Below are 25,711 nucleotides of genomic sequence, written 5' to 3'. Positions count from 1 at the left end.
CCCTTAAGTGCTGTTTACATGCATTTTTTAACAGTAGTCTTCCCAGACTGTAAGCCGTATATAATAAAGGATTGCATCATTTAGGTGGAACCAGAATGTCTGAGGGTGGCTTTTAAAACATCATTGGCCTACTTTTGTTACCCACATGGGCACCATTATGCAACCTATAGGCCTGTTGTCTGTGATGAGGTCGCCTGGAAGAAGCAGATGATGCCATCACTGACGACTGGAGATGAAAACCCTTTGAAACAGAGGTAAAAGGTTAAGTTATATCTTAGATGATATCTTTTCAAAACATTGTTCAACATAGGGGATTAAAGAAAGAAACTTAAAAAGAGTAGTTTGAAGTCAGTTAACCCTTTACCGTCTTTTGGTCAAAATGACCTAATTCTCCTGGCCTTCTTTCCTCCTCCTTCCTTCCTTCCTTCCTTCCTTCCTTCCTTCCTTCCTTCCTTCCTTCCTTCCTTCCTTCCTTCCTTCCTTCCTTCCTTCCTTCCTTCCTTCCTTCCTTCCTTCCTTCCTTCCTTCCTTCCTTCCTTCCTTCCTTCCTTCCTTCCTTCCTTCTTTTTTCCTGCTCTCTCCTTCCTTATTCCCTTCCTTCCTTCTTTCCTCCCTTCCTTCCTTCTTTCCTCCCTTCCTTATTTTCTTTCTTCCTTCCTTCCTTCTTTTTTCCTTCTTTTTTCCTGCTCTCTCCTTCCTTATTCCCTTCCTCTTTATCCCTTCCTTCCTTCCTTCCTTCCTTCCTTCCTTCCTTCCTTCCTTCCTTCCTTCCTTCCTTCCTTCCTTCCTTCCTTCCTTCCTTCCTTCCTTCTTTTTTCCTGCTCTCTCCTTCCTTCTTCCCTTCCTCTTTCCTTCCTTCCTTCCTTCCTTCCTTCCTTCCTTCCTTCCTTCCTTCCTTCCTTCCTTCCTTCCTTCCTTCCTTCCTTCCTTCCTTCCTTCCTTCCTTATTTTCTCCCTTCCTTCCATCCTTCCTTTCTCTCTTTCCCTCCTTCTTTCTTTCCTTCTTTTCATTCTTCCTTCCTTCCTTCCTTCCTTCCTTCCTTCCTTCCTTCCTTCCTTCCTTCCTTCCTTCCTTCCTTCCTTCCTTCCTTCCTTCCTTCCTTCCTCCCTTCCTCCCTTCCTTCTTTCCTCCCTTCTTCTCTTCCTCCTTCCTTGACCCAAAGACAGCACAAGGGTTAAAAAGAAAAATCGCATTAAAACCAACGTAAAGTCAGCCTTTCAGTGCTATGCGCTATAGGTTATGAGACTTTGAAGCCTTGGCATTGGGCACAATCACGTTAGTTTAGGATGTTAGTGGTGTAATATTTGTTAATTAGGGCTAAACAAATGAAACCTGATGCCACATGATGACACTTTGTAGGCCTGTAGATCTGGATTTCAGAATGATTCCGCTCCAATAGAGCAAAAGAAAAAATAATTACAGAGCATGAGAGAAGATAATAGAAGAGAAGAGAAGAGAAGAAAGGAAACGAAAGAGAAAAAGATTTTACCAAGCATGAGAAAAGAAAGGAAAGAAAAAATATTTTACCAGGCATGAGAAAAGAGAAAAAAGAAAAGAAAAGAAAAGCATGACCTCATGCAAAAAACTATGCAAATAACTGGTCGCCTTCTTCCAGAAGTAGAGAAAACAGTTAAAGTGCGTTTCTAAGTGCAGGTCTTTGCAGCTGCCACTGATATGAACATGAGGTGTTCATCTTTGGGAAGACCATTTAAATGGATACAAATGTATTGCAACCGTTTCACCAGGGCTATTTTTAGACTTTTCTTTCTTCTTTCATTTCCAGTCTTGTATATTTGCACATGAACCACCAATTCCAAAACTGGCAGCGGTTGCAGAAAATAACCGGAAAACCATTGGACCAGTTGATGTGTCTTATAAATACAATAAGTGGAGGCATTTGTAGATGAGCGATTGATTGACATCAGAATACAAGACATATTTAGTGGTATATGCCTGATTGTGCATTGTGTGTCCCACTTTTATTAATTTCTCCTTTTTGCATTCTGGAGTTGGGGATTACATTTGGTGCATCTAACATGAGTAAAATGAGCATCCAAATACATAATGAGTTAATTAAACAAAACAAAAAAAGAGAAACAGAACCTATTCTGCTAAACTTAAATAAAAAGAATAATAAAAAACAAACTAACAAAAGACTACAAAGTATCTTATGTGATGTGTCAGTGGTTGACATTTCCCCCAGTTTGTTTCTGTTTTGCCCCGCCTGTGTCCCATCTGCCCTGATTGTCTGCACCTGTGTCTCGTTATCCCCTGTGTATATCTGGTCTTGTCATTCCCTTGCTCCTTGTGGTTCCGTACTGTGCTTTCCTCCATGTGTCCTGCCAAGTTTTTTCTCCAGTTTTTTTTATCCCTGTTTGTGTTATTGATCCTGCTAAGCAGCGCTTTGGTTTTTGGTCCTTGCCTTTTTTGTGGAATAAACCCCTTTTTTTTGGTTGAACTCCTGCCTCTCGCTCTCCTGCATCTGGGTCCTCACCACACCAGTCGTGACATGATGCTCCTAATATAGCTGCTCTCCATGTTAGTGCTGATCCTCTCTTGGCCTTCCGTTTCTGATACCGGGCAGTGGGCGCCTCATACATTTACCTCTTCATTTCAATGCTGAGAGAAATACCGGGACCGATTTCTGCATCAGACCTGCAAAGAGAACTTGGTTTGCTCCAGAGGCTGCAGCAGATCCCCTCCTGCGAAGACCAGTACAGCTACGACAAAACATTCATGTTTATAGATTCCTCCAGATTAAGTTTGAACAGTCTGGGTCTTCCAGACTCACTACCCTTTAAAATTGTTTACCTTCATCCACCTGGCTCAAAATAAATGGGTCTTTAAAAAACTCGATGACAAGCTCATGATGATAAGAAGTGATTACGATCAATCCTGTAAGACAACTGATGGCTAGATTTTATGGAACAATCATTCAAATATGTTGAGGTATTTCAATGTGGCATCAGGGAAGACTGATGGGAGGATTGGGGGGGAGGGTGTCGCCGCCGTCTCCCCCCTCATCTGTCCTACAGCTTGGCTGCTCAAGTGCTGAAACCGTCTGTGCACAAGTAGTCGGTGAAGACGTGCAGAGCCCAGCTTTGTTTTGCTGCCGCCTGACATTCCACATAAATGCTGCGTCAGTAGTCGGGAACATCTTGTCCTGAAAAACACAGCCATGAGAGATTTCTCCGCTGAGCTGAAATAACTGGTTAAAGGTACAAGTCTGGGCTTGTAAGGCACTTACATAAGACCCAAATTCAATCCAGCATGACGTGATTGGGCCTTACAGTACAAACAAGGGAAGTACGTGAGAATGATGAAGGGCGGTCCGGATTCCAAGATCAGCTGATGAGAAATGGGAACAGGAACGGGACAGGAAGATCTGGAGTTGTGTTGCTGGGCATCTCTGATTTAGTTAAACACAAATAAACAACTCAGCTCAGTCACTCAGGATATCTGGAGGAATCTCTGAAGGTCTGGACATCATGCAATCCTCAAAACAGCCCCCATGTGGGGTTTTTTGACTTGCAGTGCAGCTCAAAAAAGGTTTTTATTTGCGTTTCCATATATATATATATATATATATATATATATATATATATATATATATATATATATATACACACAGGACTGTCTCAGAAAATTAGAATATTGTGATTTTCTTTCTGTAATGCAATTACAAAAACAAAAATGTCATACATTCTGGATTCATTACAAATCAACTGAAATATTGCAAGCCTTTTATTATTTTAATATTGATGATCATGGCTTACAGCTTAAGAAAACTCAAATATCCTATCTCAAAAAATTAGAATATTCTGGGAATCTTAATCTTAAACTGTAAGCCATAATCAGCAATATTAAAATAATAAAAGGTTTGCAATATTTCAGTTGATTTGTAATGAATCCAGAATGTATGACATTTTTGTTTTTTTAATTGCATTACAGAAAATAAAGAACTTTATCACAATATTCAAATTTTCTGAGACAGTCCTGTATGTATATATATATATATGTATATATATATATATATATATATATATATATATATATATATATATATATATATATATATATATATATATATATATATGTTTCCCCTCTGTTGCCCGGGTAGTACTAATAAAATAAAGTTGTACACAGTATTTATCTCTAACAGAAATGCTTGGGCATGGTTTTCATGTGTGGTATTCTTTTGATTCATGTGACTCCCTAAGGGTTGGACTGCAATTGTTTAACTCTAATAACAGCTATTTCCTGCTAAATACAAAGAACATGTGTGAGCAAACAGACAGATGCTCACTTGCTATTGAGAGGCGACGTATAACAAAAGGAGAACCTCGTAAAATAAAAAAGAAGATGATTTAAGTAGATATTTTTTTCCATTCTGACAAAGCAAAGGATGCCAAAAGTGAGGTGTTCATCACGGATCTGTCATCTGCTCAAGCATCCACACCCGCCTCATCTTTTTGAGTACCCTAAGAGAGGGCTTGAGCTTCGGTGAGGATACGGGGAGAGGCAGGACACGTCCCCGGAGAGGTCGCAATGATAAACGAGACTGATGCCTCATCAAACGCTCATTCCTGTGGTCAACGATAATCACAAGTCACAGTGGGAGGATGCCACAGCACCCAAAGACAACCCGCAAAGGCATGGGGAGATTGTGCAAACTCCACGAAAAGAAAGGCCCCTCCATAATTCAAAGCAGAAACCTTTCCTGCGAGCCATGCCATGCAGCACAGTATCTCGGTGGTTAGCATTGTTAGCATACCAAGACAATTCCTGGTTTGACTCCCAGCATGTATTTGTGTGGGTTTCCTACGGTGGCCGACAAGGGCCAAACGCACTGCAACGACCTAATGCGCCTCAGTTAAGGAAAACGGCTTCAACTACAGAAACGATTCAAATTCACAAACTCAAAACGAGGTACAAAAAGAGGAACGTGGTGCAAATGAAAAAACGTGCTGCAAAAAACAAAGACAAATGCAGCATCATCAAACGCACTGCAAATAGAGAAACGATGCATAGCACAAAACGACTGAACCACAGTGTTTACATCCATGGTTTAAACATACAGCGGGAACGGTAATGTGATATAATGTGGTTTATATCACTGTACAACCCTGTACATTACGAGACGTTTCTTTATTATATTTTAAGTTTACAGTCAGCTGTTTGGTCTCTCTCTACATCCCGTGTGTCTGTCCATTGAGCTGTTACGCTGAGAGCGCCCCCTGCAGGTTTGGTAACCGGTTATGAAGCGTTTTTCTTTTGAAGATGGTTTCTTGTTTTATATAGTTTTGTGCTTTATCGTTTCTCTATTTGCAGCGTGTTTGATGATGCTGCATTTGTCTTTGTTTTTTGCAGCACATTTTTTCATTTGCACCACGTTCCTCTTTTTGTACCTCGTTTTGAGTTTGTGAATTTGAATCGTTTCTGTAATTGAAGCCATTTTCCTTAACTGAGACGCATCAAAGATCCTCTATACAGAAGATAGCGCATTACCGTTACTGCCAATGGTATGAAAGGGTATCCACTTCCTGTCTCCTAAGTGGGCGTGGCCGCCCCTCTCCCCACATCGTTTTGGAACATACAACACTAGATACAGTACAACTTTCTTCCAAAAAGACTTAAATAATAAAAATAAGAGTATTAGCAAAGAAGCAAGTTTTATTTTAGTTTTAAACTTCATTTTATCCGATGGGAAAACGATGAGAGCCAAATCTCGCGAGAATGTGTTGCTCAAACAGAGACAGGTCTCAAACAAAGTTCATTTTCTCCTAATCTGTCGGTCTGAAAATTGCCATTTCGGTGTCAGAATGTTCAGAAGGTTTGTGGCTTTTGAAAAATGGGTCCCATATTTACTTAAGTTACTATGGGGCGAAGGAATTGGTAATAATCTGTGCTCACGTTCACTTTTCCCATAGGACTCAATAGACTCAGGACCTACTTCCTGTCTCCTAAAGGGGCGTGGCAGTCACCTGACACAGATACAGGAAACCGAACCGTAGTGGGCTGTAGAGTTTATTGAACGTCTCTGGTATCGTTGCCTCATACCAAGACAGTTCCTGGTTTGACTCCCAGCATGTATTTGTGTGGGTTTCCTTTGGTTCCTTCCTCCCACAGTCCAAAAACACGTCAGGTTAATTAGTCTAAACCACCGATGTGAGAGGTGGTTGGATTGTTCGGGGCCTTGTGACAGACCCTTCCTGACCCTGAGCTGGAATATGTGGGTATAGATAATAGGCGGATGAACTGAATCTCTCATTATCAGTCCTAGAAGTCGTCTAATGCCCCCGTTGAAGTCATTTCCTTTCCCCTGGAACTATTTCTGTAGAGAGGACTGCATTGTCGAGAGAGAGGCATTCAAGTGCATGCGTCAAGCTGGGTGAGACCTTTGTCTCCGAGCATTGTCATGTACTCTGGGCTAGTCTTTTAAATATTTGGCTTTGTTTGAAGAGATGACAAACACAATACAACAGTTGGAACATGCAGTCTTTGTGTTTTGGGTATTTGAAAGACTAGTTGTTGGGCGTTAACCAAACCCAACCCAATTGCCTCTCTTTATTCATACTAGTTACTGAATATAGCTGAAAACTGAGTATTCATAGATGTATAATTATGTGTCTTTCTACTGAGTTTTCTACTGAGATTTATGGTGCACACATTTTTGCAATGCCTGTCCTGATAAGTGTTATCTGCGTGCCTTAACTGCTCAGGGTTTCGGTGCTTACAGTATGTGCAGTCACTCTCTCCATCGGGAGACCGAATCCTTTGCAAGAGTGTGTAATTCTTTTCCCTCCCAACAAGGCCGGCGTGAGTTTTGCTTTCCTTCAGCCTCCAGGGCTTTTCTGATCTTGTTCAGATATTTGCATCATTTGAATTTGGATCAAGAACATTTTGTTTTCGCCCAGCCCTTTCATCATCGGGTTTTGCCAGAGATTCGAAATGAGCCAGTCCTTTGTTGTTCCTTTAACAGTCCCCTCCTTTCACTTTCATCCCTCCTTCTCTTTCTATCTGACTCTTGCTGCTTTGTTTGATCTGGCATAAAACCCTGTGCACATCAGCTTCGAAAAGTCCCTTCTCCTTTTTTTAATAGAATCTTATCAACCGTTAAATAATTCCATAAAGATTGATGACCTTTCTGATCAGTGCAGCTGTCACTTCCGTTGACGGGAGTTTCCCATTTATTTCCTACTTCCGGTATATTGTTTTGAAACATATTAAAAAGACTAAGTTAGATATCATGATGTAAAGGTTGCACTCATCCTTTGCCCCGAGATGTTGATCTGAATTGATTTCCTGCTGTCAATCACCATCCTGTTTGGGCGTGACAAGAGGGATGGTCTCCAAATAAACTCCCTAGTGATGACTGCAGTTCACGCTCACAACCTGGAGGGGGCCAAACACACAGCCATGACTTTTCACCATAAAAACATTCATGAAAAAGGCTGTAGACCAGGGGTCGGCAACCAGCCCCCGGGTCTCGCACTCAGAAGGTGTGCCGATTTTATCCAGTGGCCAGCTGCGGCACTGCAACAAAAAATCCCATGTGGCCCAGAAAGCTTTTTTCCCATAGACCGCAATAGTAAAAGAGAAGCCTCTAAAACTGTTCACAGGAACCTCCAGCTGTAATCACCGGCAATTACTAATCTTTGTATTCTATATTTTTAAGTCATGGACTTTATATCCGTCAAAAATGTTTTATAACGGCCAGAAAAGTAAAAGAAAAGTCTCTTTCTTGGCGTGACGTCACGGCCGTGTCGGTGCCATTGATGTTGCCCCGGGGCATGATGGGAGGCCCCAGAGCATCATGGGAGGTGACTCAACTGCGCATGCTCTATGGGCCCGTGTCAGCCCCCGGGTCTGGCAGTCAGAAGGCGCGCCGATTTTTTCCAGTGGCCAGCCGCGGTACTGCAACCAAAAATCCCATGCGGCCCAGAAAGCTTTTTTCCCATAGACCGCAATAGTAAAAGAGAAGCCTCTAAAACTGTTCACAGAACACCTCCAGCTGTAATCAACGGCAATTACTAATCTTTGTATTCTATATTTTTAAGTCATGGACTTTATATCCGTCAAAAATGTCACGGCTGACGTCACAGCCGTGTCCGTGCATTCCACGGATGGATTATATTAATATATATTATGTAATTATATTATATTAATACATTAATAATATATGTAATACTATACATGTAATAATATACATTAATTAAGATATTATATTAATACATATTATATTAATATTCGCGTCATTGCCCCGGGGCATGATGGGAGGCCCCAGAGCATCATGGGAGGTGACTCAACTGCGCATGCTCTTTGGGCCGCATAACGCGGAAGTAAACCCGGAAGTCAGAGATTTTTTCAGCGTATGCGCTGACTGAGCAGAATGCATTGAAATGAATGGGCGGCCATTTTTGACGTCCCATCCAGTTTTATATAATACATCCATGGCCCGTGTACACGGAAGTAAACCAGGAAGTCCGAGATTTTTTCGGCACATGCGCTGGCTGAGCAAAATGCATTGAAATGAATGGGCGGCCATTTTGGGCACTGTATCCAGTTAATATTATAGATCCATGTCAGCAACCCGCGGCTCTAGAGCCGCATGGGGCTCTTTAGCGCCGCCCTAGTGGCTCCTGGAGCTTTTTCAAAAATGTTTTACCTTTTTTTTTTTTTACTTTTTTCTTCTTTTTTTTCTCTTTTGTTCTGTTTCTTTCTCTTTTTTCCTTTTTTTCTTCTTTTTTCTTTTTTCTCCTTTTTTTTCCTTTTTCCTTTCCTTTTTAATCTCGAAATTTCAACTTTTTTCTCGACATTTCAACTTTTTTCTCGAGATTGTACTTCAAGATTAATCTCGACATTTCAACCTTTTTCTCTAAATTTTGACTTTTTTCTCGCCATTTCAACTTTTTTCTCGCCATTTCAACTTTTTTCTCGACATTTCAACTTTTTTCTCAACATTTCAACTTTTTTCTCGACATTTCGCCATTCGCCATTTGCCTTTATTCTAAGGCTTATACAAGACTTTTCATTTTTTGCGGCTCCAGACATATTTGTTTTTTGTGATTTTGGTCCAATATGGCTCTTTCAACATTTTGGGTTGCTGACTCCTGCTCTAGACAATGTCCTGTTCAACCAGGTGAGCCATACACTGACGGCCCAGTTAAAATATGAACAACATGTCACTTGCTTTTTTATTTCCTACTTCCGGTATATTGTTTTGATACATGTTAAAAAATCTAAGTTAGATATCACGATGTAAAGGTTGCACTCATCCTTTGCCCCGAGATGTTGATCTGAATCGATTTCCTGCTGTCACTCACCGTCCTGTTTGGGCGTGACAAGAGGGATGGTCTCCAAATAAACTCCCTAGTGATGACTGCAGTTCACGGTCAAAACCTGCAGGGGGCCAAACACACAGCCATGACCTTTCACCATAAAAACATTCATGACAAAGGCTGTGGACAGTGTCTTGTTCAACCAGGTGAGCCATACACTGACGGTCCAGTTAAAACAACAACATGTCATTTGCGTTTTAATTAACACTTTTTGAGGGATAATCCAAATAAAAAAATAAAATAACAAAACTAAAACAGAGACAAAGCATGACCACACTGAAAAAAATAAATCTAAGCGCATGTAAATATAACATATTTAAATCTTTAAATAAGTTTGTTGCTTTACATGAATACACCTAGTTTTTAACTTAATCTGCATTTGTTTTAAAAACAAGACATTGTGCATTTTTTCCTTAACAAGCAGTATTTATGTAAAATTTACTTTTCCTTTAACAATGGTAATCTATTGGGCAGATTGACCAACGTTTAGATGAAAAATGCTTTATTTGTTTGAATAGAACAGCACAAATTAAGGCAACTTTTTCGCATGAGATTTTTATGTAGATCAAGAATGACTAGTCTTTGTATAAACTACTTCATTTTTAGTATGTACAAAATTAATTTGCAAGTAAAGTCAACTTATTTTTTGCAAGTAAAGTCAACTTAATTTTTTTCTTTCTTTTTTTCCCTGTTTTTTCTTGTTCTTTTTTTCTTTTTTTTTCTTTTTAAAGTGAACTTAATTTTGATAAATAAAGTAAACTTAACACAATTAAGTTAACTGTACTTGCAAAATGTATTATTTATATACAAAAAATTAAGTAGTTTATACAAAGACTAGTCTTTCTTGATCTACATAATAATCTCATGCAAAAAGTTGCCTTAATTTTTGTAAGTAGATCAAGCAAGTGCAAGAACACATTCCCCTCCTTTTGCCACTTCCTTTTTGAAGTATTTCAACACAAAAGCTGCTACTGAACAGTGGTTCATTTTCTTGTTTTGTTTATATTTTACCACCAGCACATGGTGAGCTGGTATTCATGCCAACAATCTGTCATAGCCATGAGTCATCTTCAGTATGTTGTTGACATAGTACCCCAGTCTTACAATGTGAGGGCTGACGATCTGACACCAGTGCAGAAAGTGTCCAGTGTAGAGAAGCCTTTGGGTCCACTACACCAAGAAATATTGCTTCATTGTTTTTGTCCTGACTCCTGCCAAAGAAAAAAAAACAACTTTCTAGTACTTTCACTCTTATTGGAGCAGCAGGACAGGCGTGCTCAGTCCCTGCAGCCGGCCCCGTCCCTCCCTCCCTCCCTCCCTCGCTCGCTCTCGGCCTGTGTGTGTGGCATGTGGTTTGGATCCCTTCCCAAGGACTATTCAGAGCGGTAGAACAAGGCCCCCCAGTGTGCTCTGTTTTCCACATTCCTGGACCCTGACATCAGCCCGGCTGCAGGAAAGGAGGCTGCTCAGTCGCTACATGGCTGTGTGCGGGAAGGGGCCCCCCTTGACCCGGGCAGTCTGGCTGGTGGGCCCTGGAAGGGTCGGGGTGGGGGGGTCCCGCCATTATTGACAACAGAATCCCCCACAACAATGCAATCAAAGGGATGCTTTACATACCACATGATGTTTGGCTGTATAAATTAGAAGGAGATGCCCAGCGATCGTTAAGATGGATTATCCCACAGCGCCGCCCCATAGATGGGCCATATGGAAATTTAGGTCACATGCTAAATGTAAATATTATGCTTTGCAAAACACAAGCCGGGAGCCAGCGAAACAGTGATGACTTGTTCAGGGTTTTGGATCCTGGCCTTTAGAAATAAAAATAAATAGATATATAAATGAACTTTTCTTCCCTGACATGAAGTTTTTATTAGAATTTTTACTAGGTATGATTTAGTTAAGACTTTTAAAACTATCATTTAACTTTCCATACATTAGCAGCTTCTGATTCCTCGCAGCGCCGGTGTCCTGCAGATAAAACGACGAGTGGAAGCAGAACTTTCCATGAACTCACTCACAACGGCCTTGATGGGCTGCATGTGCACGACGGTTATCCGAGAGCAGAAGAACTTGAGATTGTTGCAGCTAATGAAAAAAACATGCACATTGCTCCTGTTAAAGAACGCCCCCCCAAATTCTTTAAAAAGCTTCTCAATGTAAAAGGTCTACAAAAGTATGAAGCCCAAAGTCCAGAACCAAAGAAAGTTCCCTTTTACCAAGAAAGAAAGATGTTGCTCAGAGTTACTTGATTTTATTTTAACCTTTCAAAAAGTTGAAAATACAAAATGTTTCATTTATTTATTCATTTATTTGTGTTGCCACCCTCTTATACCTATTTAAACGAGCAGTTAGTATTTACCCAAGCAACATACTGTAAGTGAACATCAGTTTGCAGCTGCAGGGAATTATGGGAAAGAACTCATCTTCTTTCATCGAGGACGGTCCGTTGTTTCCTCCGCTGAATGAGATAACTCAGGAAGAGCCCAAACTCTTTTCCAGTCAGCGATTTGAAAGAAAAACAACCAAACTTGTACAAGATCACAGGGGGATTTTTATAATGACCTACAGCTGTAATACGGTGTTGCTCGATCACATCATCGTAGAGGCATTTTGGCCAACACTTCTTTACAACAGCGGCCTTCCTAATTTAGCTTTTTATGCAATAAATGTTAGTTAATTTGATTTCTCTTTGGGGATGAACTCAACTGTGACAGTTTGTTGAGGCACATCTCACTTCAGCCACATTTCCTCCGAGCTGCACCTTCAGAAGAAAAGACCTAGAAATGGTGCATCTAATGTTTATCTCCGTGTTATAGGGAAGATACGAGAGTTTGTTGACCAAACAGACTGCAGTGTTTCCAGCCCCACTGTAAAAATACTGAACTACTAGTTTTGGTAGCCTTGGGTGCCAAAACCCAGTACCATTCAGTATGTTTATTTTGGTACGATTCAAAGCTTCTGATGATTGGAACACAAATAATTGTGGGCCAAACTGTACCGTACAACATGGTGGCTTTTTATGTCAATGTTTTAGAGTTTCCGCGTGCTTCGGATCATTGTCCCTTGCCATGATCTAACTTTGGCTAATTTGGTGTCTTAGTGATTTTAAGGTCCCCAAGCCCTGTGGCTGCTAGACGAGCCCAAATCACCATCCTTCCTCCACCGTGTTTGACAGTTCATGTATGTTGTATTTAGTTTGCATGAAATGTGATATTTCGCTTTACAGCCAAACACCCTGACTTTCTGTCCAAAAGTTAGGCCACGTTTCCACATAGCCGAGTATTTACAAAAACGAATATTTCCCCCTCTACGTTAATACCAATACCATCATTTACACAAACCCGCATAAATACGATGTTAAGGTGCTATGAGAAGCCAAACCTGCAGGGGGCAGTGTAACGAGAAGCATAAAGTCATGCTAGCCAATTAGAATCCTGGAAAAAACATCAACAAATGACACGTGTGAAGCCTGAATAATGTGGTTATTCGCAACGCAGAGCCTACGGCGTAGGGTACGCGGCGACGCACACCGTACGTAGGCTACGCCGTCGATTTAACGCAGAACCATAAATCAGCCTTGACTGCCAGTTACTTCCAAGACTGAACAAGAGTCTTTCGTTTGGAGTGACAGAGAAGTGGAGTTACTTTTAAGTGTGATTTTAGAATATAAAACAGGTAAAATACAAGAAAATATTGACTTTGGCCAAACAAATTGTAAACACAAGTCGCACACATGACGATGGTGACGTTTCTGTTGCATAATGTGACGTTCTGAAGTCTAAATCTCCGTTTCCCTCCGTTTACAAGCAAACGTGAAAACAGAGTTTTTGAAAATCTCCACTTTGGCCGGAGTTTTCAGAAATGATGGTTTTTGGTGACTTTGAGTTTTCGTGTAAACGAACGGCCAAAACGCATGAAAACGCCACCGTTTTTGCTCCGTGTAAACAGGGCCTTATTTATCCAGAAATCTTTACAATATAACTTGCTGATTCTTTTCCTCGGACAAGAATATTTAGGTTTTTTAAATATCATCAAACAATCCAGAAATCTTGTTGTTTGTTCAGATAAACCCGAATATTAAAATAATTAAAATATTAGCTATCCAGGATAACCTGGCTTCTTCAATTATCTAAATTTATGACTTTGTGATTAATACCCTCACACTATATGTATTACTTTAGCATCTTTTTTTTCAAAATAAAATCTAGATGAAAGTTTGAAGATAAATGAAAAATGTGAGAGGCCGGCGTTGCCAGAGCTGGAGAGGAAAGGGCTGAGACTACAAGGCTTTTATTTTTATACACTGAATTCTGCCATTTCGATAAAGAGGAATATATGCTTCCGTTTTATTTGAAAGGTTAACATCCTCTGTTGTGGTAATGCGCCTTTAAAAGTGTGGGTTTCTTGCTTAGAACACTTTCAGTACTGGTTTTTATTTGTGCGGACAAAGCTCCTGTTGCCCTCACTTTTGGCTCCTGGCCTATTGCACATTTCTCCCTAAATGTTTTCCACATGCACTCACTCATTCGGTGAGCTATTCGGGCACTTTGCCAACCTCCATCAACCAGATGCAGCCTTGTGTCGGGTTTCCCAGCAGAAGGCCAGTGTGTTTTTGTCCGTGTGAGTCTGGCTGGGAGGGCGAGTGGGCGCCTGAAAAGCGAGGAGGCGTGGAAGCGTGGGAGGAGGAGACATCAAAGAAGGGGGAAATCGGATCCCCTCTTTCCACAAAGCAGGCCACAGCGTTCAGAGACAAAGGAAACGCGATCTGCCATGTGACCGTGAACTGTGCATGCCTCCCCCCCTCTAGCTCCATTCAGCTTTTTGCTCATTCAGCTCCATCAAACCCCACTACCACAGCTCGCACTTGGGACAATCTGGAACTGTCCTCCACACCGTTTGTGGTTTGGATGTTGATGTAAGAATATTTTGGCTTTTTTTACCTGAAACGTTGGCCTGATGGTTGAGAAAATTACCAGAAAATAATGCAACGTCCTCCCATTTTGTAACACCCTCTTAACCGGATCAAGAAAGGCGCAAAATGCACAATTTTAAAACGTCTGAATGAAAAAATCTCTCATCATTACAACAAATGAACTAAAACATGTGGACGACTTTTTCTGGGAACTGTTTAGGATTGTTGACATCATAAGATGAATGGTATTGATCATGGTGACAAATTGTGATGTAATCAGTTCAGGCTTGGACAAGTTTCAGCAGAAACAACCTGTTGTTATGCAAACAGAACGTTTCCTCATCAGTTGGGAAACCAATGAGCAAACGTCTACTGATTGAGACTCGAGTTGAGAACAAGAACTCAGTGACAGTTACAACGCGACAGTCCAGTTGCCTTGAAGAGGAGGGGGTTGGGAACATCAACTTGACCGGGATGACTGAGGCCCCGTTTACACATAGCCGGGTATTTACAAAAACGGATATTTCCCTCTCTACGTTTTGAAAAATTCCATCATTTACACGAGATTGTTTTCAAAATCTCTTCATTTACACGAATCCGCATGAATACGCTGTTAAGGTGCTATGAGCCAATCAGAATCCTGGAAAAAACATCAACAAATGACACGTGTAACTTCCAGTTAAGGCTGATTCTGCGTTACGTCAACGCAGAGCCTACGGTGTTTGTTACGCGTCGACGCACACCGTACGGCGCGCGTACCGCGTACCTTACGCCGTAGGCTCTGCGTCGATTTAACGCGGGACCATAAATGAGGCTTTACTTCCAAGACGGAACGAGAGTCTTTCGTTTGGAGTGACAGAGAAGTGGAGTTACTTTTAAGTGTGACTTTAGAATATAAAACAGGTAAAATATTGACGGTGGCCAAACAAATTGTAAACACAGGTGGCACTCATGACGCTGGTGACGTTTCTGTTGCATAATGTGACGTTCTGAAGCCCAAATCTCCGTTTCCCTCTGTTTAGACGCAAACGTGAAAACGGAGTTTTTGAAAATCTCCACTTTAACCGAAGTTTTCAGAAATGATCGTTTTTGGTGACTTTGAGCTTCGTTTTCGTGTAAACGAACAGCCAAAACGCATGAAAACGCCTCCGTTTTTGCTCCGTGTAAACGGGGCCTGAGAACCTTCACAAACAACTCAGTTATCAGTATATTATTATTATTATATAAAATAAAGTGAAATACTAGTTAAAAACATCTAAATGACTCAACGTGAAGCAAATTCAAGGACCGATACAGGACTTCTTGAACTGTGGGAGCAGAAAAGAGATGAATTCACTGATAACTGTTCACTGACTTTGACTTTGGTTTATGATGAGATTGAAGAACTGTGACATCACAGACCCACACAAGAGGCAAACTTTTCACTCAAGAGCACCGGCGAGCCAGGACCCCTATGTCATTGATTACGTCACCAAAGTGGAGACAGGAAATCCATAAAAGGAGCGTGAAATTCTTAAGAAAAACAACAATGGAAATGTAATCGATCATGACCCTAAAAATCTTGTTTGGACTCCAGAATTGCCTGAACGGTCTAGTTTCTGCAGGATTACAGTCCTAAAAATCACTTGATTATTATGTCTCTTGTTATCCACGTCTCAAAAATTAGCTAAGAGTTATGAATCATGGTTAGAAAAATGGCAGCCATCTAATTCCCTCCTATAATGACACTACCTTCAAACCATCCATCACTCTGTTCACATCATGCAACAGAAAGGATGACAAAGTGAAACTTTTTGGTTTTCCTCAACATGCCTTAACAGCTGAGTGTTTACCTCCTCAACATTCCTGACCCACGCCCACGACAATGTCCTCACAGCTGCTTGAGTAATGACATTTTTTCCTCATCACAAAGTGTCTGGAACCTTCTTTGCTGTTTTTTTTGTTGCTTTTTTGCCCTTGCAAGAAAAAGGCCTCGAGACGTAACACACGATCATCCTTATAGATGCATTCATGTCATTCAGGTTTGTGTGTCATCTTTTTAATTGTCCTTCTACTTTACTCACTTTGTCAGCGGTGAGTTTAGGAGATGCACTTAATGCAGGAAAAAAGTCTGTACCGAGACTGAGAAATCCAAAATGGTTTCAACATACACTCAAATACAATGCAAACCACTGAGAAACAGCATGCAAATGCACAACCAGAAGAGATTGTTTCAACGTTTAGAACGGGGGTCGGCAACCCGCGGCTCTTTAGCGCCGCCCTAGTGGCTCCTGGAGCTTTTCAAAAATGTTTGACCTTTTTTTTCCTCCTTTTTTTTCTTCTTTTTTTTGCTTTTTTCTCTTTTTTCTTCCTTTTCCTTTCCTTTTTAATCTCGACAATTTGACTTTTTTCTCGACATTTTGACTCTTTTCTTGACATTTCGACTTTTTTCTCGACATTTCGACTTTTTTCTCAACATTTCGACTTTTTTCTCAAAGTGCATAATGACAAAAAAATCTTCCCCCAGTTATAACTAATATAGAAACATGCAGCATGTGTTGCCTTCATTCTAAGGCTGATACAAGACTTTGTTGTTTTTTGTGTTTTTGGTCCAATATTCTTTTTACTTTCAACATTGCCAACCCCTGCTTTAGAAACACACCCGTTGTGTGTTACACATCCACACACAGGTGGGGACTGAATGCAGGAAGTAAAACCAAGTAACATGATTGCTACAAAATAAAAGCAGAAGTAAGGAAGACTACAGGGAGCAATTCAAAAAACAAAACCCACAACCCAAAAGAAGTAAAACCCAGAGCCGCAGAGCGTGAAATCAGAAAGGATGCCTGGAATTTACGTCATCCTGGATTCTTTTTTAAACGAAACCTCCCCAACCACAGTTTCAGCAGAACCCACCACCTTTTCTACATGTTGCTGATCAGTATGACGGGAATGCTTTTGTGGAAAACTCCTCTGTTCATGCAAACTTTTCATTCTGGGAGATAAAAGTCTTTCAAGCATTCGATAAAAGCTGCAGCATTTCTTTAGGCCACGTTTCCACATAGCCGGGTATTTACAAAAACGGATATTTTCCCCTCTACGTTTTCAAAAATATCCTTGTTTACACGAAACTGTTAAGGTGCTATGAGCAGCCAAATCTGCAGGGGGCAGTGTAACAAGAAGCGTAAAGTCATGCTAGCCAATCAGAATCTTGGAAAAAAATATCAACAAATGACACGTGTGAAGCCTGAATAATATGGTTCTGCGTTAAATCGACGGCGTAGCCTACGTAGGCATGCGCGTCGCCGCGTACCCTACACCGTAGGCTCTGCGTTGGTGTAACGCGGAACCATAAATCAGCTTTGACTGCAGTTACTTCCAAGACGGAACGAGAGTCTTTCGTTTGGAGTGACAGAGAAGTGGAGTTACTTTTAAGTGTGACGTTAGAATATAAAACAGTTAAAATACAAGAAAATATTGACTGTGGCCAAACAAATTGTAAACACAGGCCGCACTCATGACGCTGGTGACATTTCTGTCTCATAATGTGACGTTCTGAAACCTAAATCTCCGTTTTCCTCCGTTTACAAGCAAACGTGAAAACGGCGTTTTTGAAAATCTCCACTTTGGCCGGAGTTTTCAGAAATGATCGTTTTTGGTGACTTTGAGCTCCGTTTTCGTGTAAATGAACGGCCAAAACGCATGAAAACACCACCGTTTTTGCTCCGTGTAAACGGGGCCTTATTAGGGCTTGAGCAAAGAGGGAGGAATGACGGCAATTGCTCTGAGTAATAAGAGTGGAACCTGAGGAAAATAGTTTCCTCATCAAACATCTGCCAAAGTTAAGGAAAGAGTTCAAACAATGCAGATATGGAAGCTGCTTCCGTATCTGAAACAGCCTCAGTTTCAGTGAGATTCAGTGAGAAACATTGAGATTACATTAATCAACACACTGACACACCCTCAAAATACTGTACATACTTAAAGAGACAGAAAATGAGTAACGAACGCTTCATAACAGAACACACCTAAAGATGACTGGTGTGAGGATGACTTGACTTTCATTTCCGCCCAAAACAGTTAATTAATCAACTGAAAGACATTGGATGCAACACATACAGTATGATGACATTCATTGTCTTTAAGGTGTGTCCTGTAAAGGGATAAGATGTAATCAAGTGCTTTTTCTAGTTTTGGCTGCAGACCAGGTTCAACCCCACGGCACTGTCCATTCGGCCGAGACTGTTCTCCCACTTCCATCCCTTGCATTTGAAGCTCAGACATTACTCTACACTTGTAAGTCACCTTAATAAAGGTGTCTGCAAACATGACTGAATGCAAACACGTGAATACTCGTGCAGAATGCCAAGCAGAACCATCGTGAATGCAGTCAAGTTGATTGACAGACTTGTATTTCTCGCTTTGAGCTCCAGTCAGAGTGAGCAGGCTAATTTGCTTATCTCACAGGATGCACTTATATAGAAGTTCCGATCCTGTAAAGGAGAGATTAGACGGCCGTCAGTAATGAGCGTAGGTGTGACGAGCAAGGGTCAGCTCGTCTCATAAAGATCAGAGTGATAGCAAGGTGATTTAAAAAACCATGAGAAAGCAAAGATGCACCACCGATATCTAAACTGGCGTCCACTTGTATGAAAACATGTCCCCTGGTGCTGAATGAAGGGAAGTAAAGCTCTCTATGACTAGCTTAGTTCTATGATAATCACAACAACCAAAGTTTAAAACCCAGGCGTTAGCTGCCACGGAAGAGAAACTTCATTTCTGCTTTCTGACAGACGGCACTTGTAGTTTCAAAACAGCTGAAAGGAGTTTGTTTACCAAATGTCCACTTATAGAAAAGAAGCTTGTTACAGTGCAATTTAATGCAAATCCAGACTAGCCCCTTTTTTTGAACACCTACAGGACTGTCTCAGAAAACTAGAATATTGGGATTTTCTTTTCTGTAATGCAATTACAAAAACAAAAATGTCATACATTCTGGATTCATTACAAATCAACTGAAATATTGCAAGCCTTTTATTATTTTAATATTGCTGATCATGGTTTAATGCTTAAGAAAACTCAAATATCCTATCTCAAAAAATTAGAATATTCTGGGAATCTTAATCTTAAACTGTAAACCATAATCAGCAATATTAAAATAATAAAAGGCTTGCAATAATTCAGTTGATTTGTAATGAATCCAGAATGTATGACATTTTTGTTTTTTTAATTGCATTACAGAAAATAAAGAACTTTATCACAATATTCTAATTTTCTGAGACAGTCCTGTATATTTACTGAAGTAACCCACTCATATGCAAAAGTGGCAAAATAATTCCCTAGAGTTCTCTTTGGGATTTCCCGTCTTGTAGGTTAATTTTTTTATTAGAGACCGGCGGGGGACGCGAGGTGGGAACCCCTGGTAACTTTCTCGTGGAATGTACCTAAAGTCTTTTTCTTCTACGCTGCAGTCTTTGGCGCAAACATCAAGGGATGCACCTCACCCTGATACATTATCTTCTCGTCAAACTTATAGCTACGGCAATGAAGTTCAACCTTTACCACAATTATGCTTTTGATGACTTTACAACCTGAGATATAAACTGTGTGACACGTCACCGTCTCTCAGCTGATTATTGTAATTCCTCTCATACTTAGGTACCCTCATTAGTTTAGTTTTTTGAATGGAATTTAAATAAGTGTGTGTAACTCCAGTTCCCGTCACGTTGGGCCGAGGGGACCAGACGAGCAGGTTTGGGCACGCTTCGACTCGTTTCTTGCACTGGTGAATGCTTCCCATGTGGTCTGACTGTCTGTCGCCCGGCCTTCACTCAGCTTTATTTACATAGCACCTTTGATGCAAACATGCAGCCCCAAGACAGTGGTGCACAGAGGAAGCAAAACTAAAGTGTCTGCAAAGAGGTAAAAGAGGGGACAAAGTGAAGTGCAGCAGTGCAGCAGCAGTGAAATATGTTCAAAACGCTTTGCAAATATCAAAATGACGATAGGTGGATGAGTAACAGCATTCGCTGTCAAGGAGAAAACATGAAGATATATGTGAAGGACATGGGACTGAGTGCAGACTGAAAACAAGTGTCTTCCTTCTTCCTGTGATCACGGCGTGCACGTAGTGCACACACTGGGAGTAACACAGCTCACTGCTCCCCCTGGTGGCCAAAAAAACAAAGTTCACATATTTCACAAGAAGTTTAATGAACTGAAATAATAAAATAAGAGAAAAAGCTTTGTAAATCTCGGTGGAACAGTTGACCAAAGACGACTAAGGACCGACTGATATCAGGTACCGTGCGTTTTTACGTGTGTTTATTTCCTCTCTGTCTGGCCCTGTTTCAGTGAATGAGGAAATGGTCTTCTTCATTTTTTCCAGTCTCCAGCCTGTGGGAGGAAACAATGCTGACGTTGAGAGAAAAGCGGAACCGTAACAAAGAACAGAAATGTGAGGGTGTGTAGGTAGAAACAGGGGTTTTGATGATGAACATGGATCCGGGGGGGGGAGCCCCATGTACAGCCCGGGGAGAACCCCAACTCTCAATCTAAACAGGCCTTAAAGCAGCTACAGTCTTTACTGATACTGTATTTATGAACATTGGAGGCCACTCTAAGATATGTGTGAGATAAAAAACCGTCATCTGTGTACCGATGGATTAGTCATTTAGTCTCTAATAACCCTGAATCTAGAGTTCTGGGAAAAAATGTGTCAGTTTAGTCAAAGCCGGGTGACGTTACATCAGTTATTTGTTGTTTTCTTGTTGAAAGTTAAATCAGAAACTGATTTGACTCATGTTTCTATCTTTAATAAGCTTAGCTGAAACAAAAACAACAAACAAAGAACTCACAGCTGCTCATATCTCCAGCAGGAAAAAGGAGAGAATATGTGTGTATATATATATATATATATATATATATATATATATATATATATATATATATATATATATATATATGTATGTATGTATGAATGTATGTGTATATATATATATATATATATATATATATATATATATATTTATGTGTGTATGTATATATATACATATATATATATATATATATATATATATATATATATATGTATATATATACACACATACACACATATATATATATATATATATATATAATATATATATGTTTGTATATACATGTTTATATATATACATATACACACGTAAATATATATATATATATATATATATATATATATATATATATATATTTATATATATTTATATATATATATTTATGTGTGTATGTGTGTATATATATACACACTTCCCCATTTGTTTGAATGCAAAGGTGTGTCCAAACCGTTGGTCTGTACTATATATATAAAGAAGCAAAATTACATTTTTGTCCACTTTTAAATCGTGTCAGTGGGACGTTTTAAAGTCCTGCTTGTTTCCACCAGAACAGAAACATTCTGGTTCAGACTGGTTTGTCCGGCTGTGATTGGTCAGACCCAAATTTACTCCACTTCTCCAACCCCTGACATAATATTATTAATTATTCAGGGACCGTTTTCTCCAGTCTCGCACCAAACAGGTTTATTGTTCTCCTTTTTTCATCAGTGTTATCTCAGCTCCCCCTGACAGTTTATTCCCACCACTTCCCTCCTCTTCTCCTCTTCTCCTCCTCTCCTCCTCCTCTCCTCCTCCTCTTCTCCTCTCAGCGCATCATTGTCTGGAAACTCCCACGCATTCGTGCGTGCCCACGCATGCAGTTTTTTTAACCAAAAAGAAAAAATACCAGTGGTTGAAATTAGGTGGTTTGGCCTTTTTAGCCACAGTGACTCAAACACGCACCAAGTCTGGATTTTTTAGTTTTTTTTTTGTCAAACTGAAAATGTACATAGGAGGAAGCTGCCCGAGTTATTACAGGTCATCATACTTTGTATGCTCTGCTGCTATAAAAGAGCGGACTTTATTGCATTTATTACCTGTGAACGTCAACACACTTTTATTTGATGTCACGGCACAGCCTTGAGAATAAAGGTATGAAGGTTTCCGTCGGTGATGGTTTATCACAGTGAAGCGGCTCATAAACGGATGCGGATTATTTACCGCGTCACGTGGTTTCCCCAACTTCAAATTAAAGGGGAACTAGTTACACTTCCCACACAAGGCACACAGTAACCTCATTTTTGACACATATTGTCAAGATAATTTCAATTATCCTTAAATCAGCTTAAATAATGTCTGCGACTACTATTTATAATGTCTTTTTTATCTATGTATTTATCTACAGTACTTGCATTGGGTCAAATGTATAAAAGAATAGTCGATTTTCAGTCTATTTTTTTTTTTATATACTGGGTTACTGGTAGTGCCTCAGTATATATAAGAGTATAAATTATATATGAGAGTATAAATTCCTACGTTTGGTGTTATTGAAGTCGTCTATACCTGTTTTAAATGGCCGTGGGAACAAAAGATAACGTGTGAATCTTCAAAAGGATTGTGGGCCGAAATGGCTTTAAATGTGAAACCGAGGACAAAATATCAGTGCATGAAGATAAAAGCTTTCGTTCAGGCACTCTTCTGTTCACCATCATTCATGATTTTATAAACTGACTGAAGACTGATCACAGTTTGGTTTGTTTTGGTTTTGGTAGTAGTTTCTGTCTTCATGGAGGTCATATCACCTACATCTCACACATCTCAAATATGTTACCAGGTAACATACCTGATGCATGTGAAATGCCACAGGCATGGGAAACATAGTGTACATAAGGGTTTGTTAGCAGAGTTAGGGTTTGGCCATACAACAATGGGATTCCACATGTGTCAATCTCAAAAAATGCCAGTAAAAATAGTTCCTGTATTTCTTTCTTCATGCAGAGACAATGCGTTTCCTCTCATGGAAGCATCTGTTGTTGGTGTTTCTCTGCTGCCACCTAGTGGCCACAGACGAGAATGCATCTATCTATCTACAGGACTGTCTCAGAAAATTAGAATATTGTGATAAAGTTCTTTATTTTCTGTAATGCAATTAAAAAAAAACAAAAATGTCATACATTCTGGATTCATTACTACAACGCCGTATTAGGGCCAAACTAAGACAAAAAAAATAAAATTGGAAATTACGAGAATAAAGTCATAATGTTGGGAGAATAAAGTCGTAATAGAATAAAGTCGTAATATTATGAGAATAAAGTCGTAATGTTATGAGAATAAATTCGTAATATTACGAGAATAAAATTGTAATATTACGAGAATAAAGTCGTAATTTATGGAGAATAAAGTCGTAATATTATGAGAATAAAGTTGTAATATTATTAGAATATAATTTATGAGAACTCTAACAGGAAGAGCATCTTCTCTTTGTGTTAAAATGAGGAATATTGAGCATCTTGTGAAGTTATATTTATATATTTATAATATATTTAGTATTACGACTTTATTCTCAAAATATTACGACTTTATTCTCGTAATATTACGACTTTATTCTCAAAATATTACGACTTTATTCTCAAAATATTACGACTTTACTCTCGTAATATGACTTTATTCTCGTAATTTTACGACTTTATTCTCATATTATTATGACTTTATTCTCGTAATTTCAAATTTTTTTTGTCTTAGTTTGGCCCTAATACTCCGTCGTACATTACAAATCAACTGAAATATTGCAAGCCTTTTATTATTTTAATATTGCTGATTATGGCTTACAGTTTAAGATTAAGATTCCAATTTTAGATAGAATAGAATATTAAAATTTTTTGAGATAGGATATTTGAGTTTTCTTAAGCTGTAAGCCATGATCAGCAATATTAAAATAATAAAAGGCTTGCAATATTTCAGTTGATCGATCTATCTATCTATCTATCTATCTATCTATCTATCTATCTATCTATCTATCTATCTATCTATCTATCTATCTATCTATCTATCTATCTATCTATCTATCTATCTATCTATCTATCTATCTATCTATCTATCTATCTATCTATCTATCTATCTATCTATCTATCTATCTATCTATCTATCTATCTATCTATCTATCTATCTATCTATCTATCTATCTATCTATCTATCTATCTATCTATCTATCTATCTACAGTACAAGGAAATAAAAAAATAAAACGTTGCTATGCTATTTTTATTTTCTCTTTGGGGAATTACACATCAATCATTTCCTGCTTTTGGAAAATCACAGTCCAGTGCTTCTGGTGAAATAAAAACATTTTTCAAATTTTTTTTACTTTTATAACTAGTGTTATAACGTCATGTAATGTAATGGCTGGACATTTTTGTTACGGCTTTCTAACTTAAATTGAGAAAACAAGGTTTGAGCAGAGAGAAACTACTAAAATATATATCAAGCAAAAGTGAAATGAAGGCGAATGGTGAACGCAGGAGAGGTGGAGAAATTCTTTTGAAAACACGGAGGAAGACAACAGTGTTGTTACATAAAAAAGGGGAAGCCCAAAAACACAAATGCATTGAGCAACAAAATAAAAGAGGATCAGAAAGTAAACCGCAAAGCAAAAACAGCAAAGGAATGAATGAGGAGGAGGAGGAAAAAAGTCCATGAACTTTTTGTTTTTGCAAAATTATTGAGGCGCATTTGTGAGTCATGTGGTATATGACATAATCCAATATTTCAAGTATCAATTAACACATTGAAACTGACTTAACCCTTTATAGGGCACTCATTGAAATACTTGGAAATGTACAATTTCAACCCTAGAGAGTTATTGGGGGCTACTACCAGAGTATTTTTCATTTTTTTCCTTGCCCATCGCGAGTAACATTGTATCTAACACTGAAGTTACCGTGTATGGTTACTTGCCCATTGTGGGTGAAATTGTACCCATAAACTGGATATGTATAAAAATACAAAAAACACATACAACATAATATTTATGATACTCTCTTCATAGAGATATTAGAACTTTTCTCCATAAATGGTACAACTTGACTTATAGGGCTTCTCTTTTTCTCCATCCATATATTTTGTCCAATCAGTCCAATCACCTCCTGACCCTCTCTCTCCACCAGCAGCAGGCAGGTTGACCATGCCATTGACCATGCCACAGAACAAGAAGTGAAGAATAGCATTAGAATTAATGGTGGTACTGATATTATGCTATACAAATCTGTGGCAACATCCAATGCAACATCCAATATTGTCTTACCTTATAATGCGCTATTTGTAAAACGAAAACACCCGAAGTATAACTTATTAGATGCACCGGGCATATGTCTACAAAAGGACACTGTCACTTGAACTAGTTTGACCATAAGGGGGTGTATTTGTAAAAAAAATACACAAAGTATGGCTTACTAGAGTATCTGGCATATGTCTATAAAAGGTTCCTCAGTCACTTGCACTAGTTTTACCACACAGGGGCGTATGATCATATATGGGGTCACCATTATTCATGCTAATTATATTTCACTGATTTCACTAATTCTGCACAAACAACACTTATCTCATCAGTTAGCACCATCATTC

At 39.3% G+C, this 25,711-nt stretch overlaps 1 long non-coding RNA gene across 1 annotated transcript; it reads right to left on the bottom strand.

The window, feature by feature from the left end:
• Positions 1–2,827: 2,827 nt before the first annotated feature.
• LOC133441173 (uncharacterized) lies at positions 2,828–9,399 on the bottom strand. Its single transcript, XR_009782407.1, has 3 exons — positions 9,328–9,399; positions 3,249–3,349; positions 2,828–3,164 (listed from the first exon to the last, which is right to left on the bottom strand). It is a non-coding gene; the product is annotated as an uncharacterized LOC133441173 (long non-coding RNA).
• Between the last annotated feature and the right edge of the window lie 16,312 nt (positions 9,400–25,711).

This window comes from Cololabis saira, chromosome 3 (assembly GCF_033807715.1).
Source record: "Cololabis saira isolate AMF1-May2022 chromosome 3, fColSai1.1, whole genome shotgun sequence".
NCBI lineage: Eukaryota > Metazoa > Chordata > Actinopteri > Beloniformes > Belonidae > Cololabis > Cololabis saira.
Note: the sequence above shows the minus strand (reverse complement) of the source record. Positions and strands in the feature narration are given on the sequence as shown.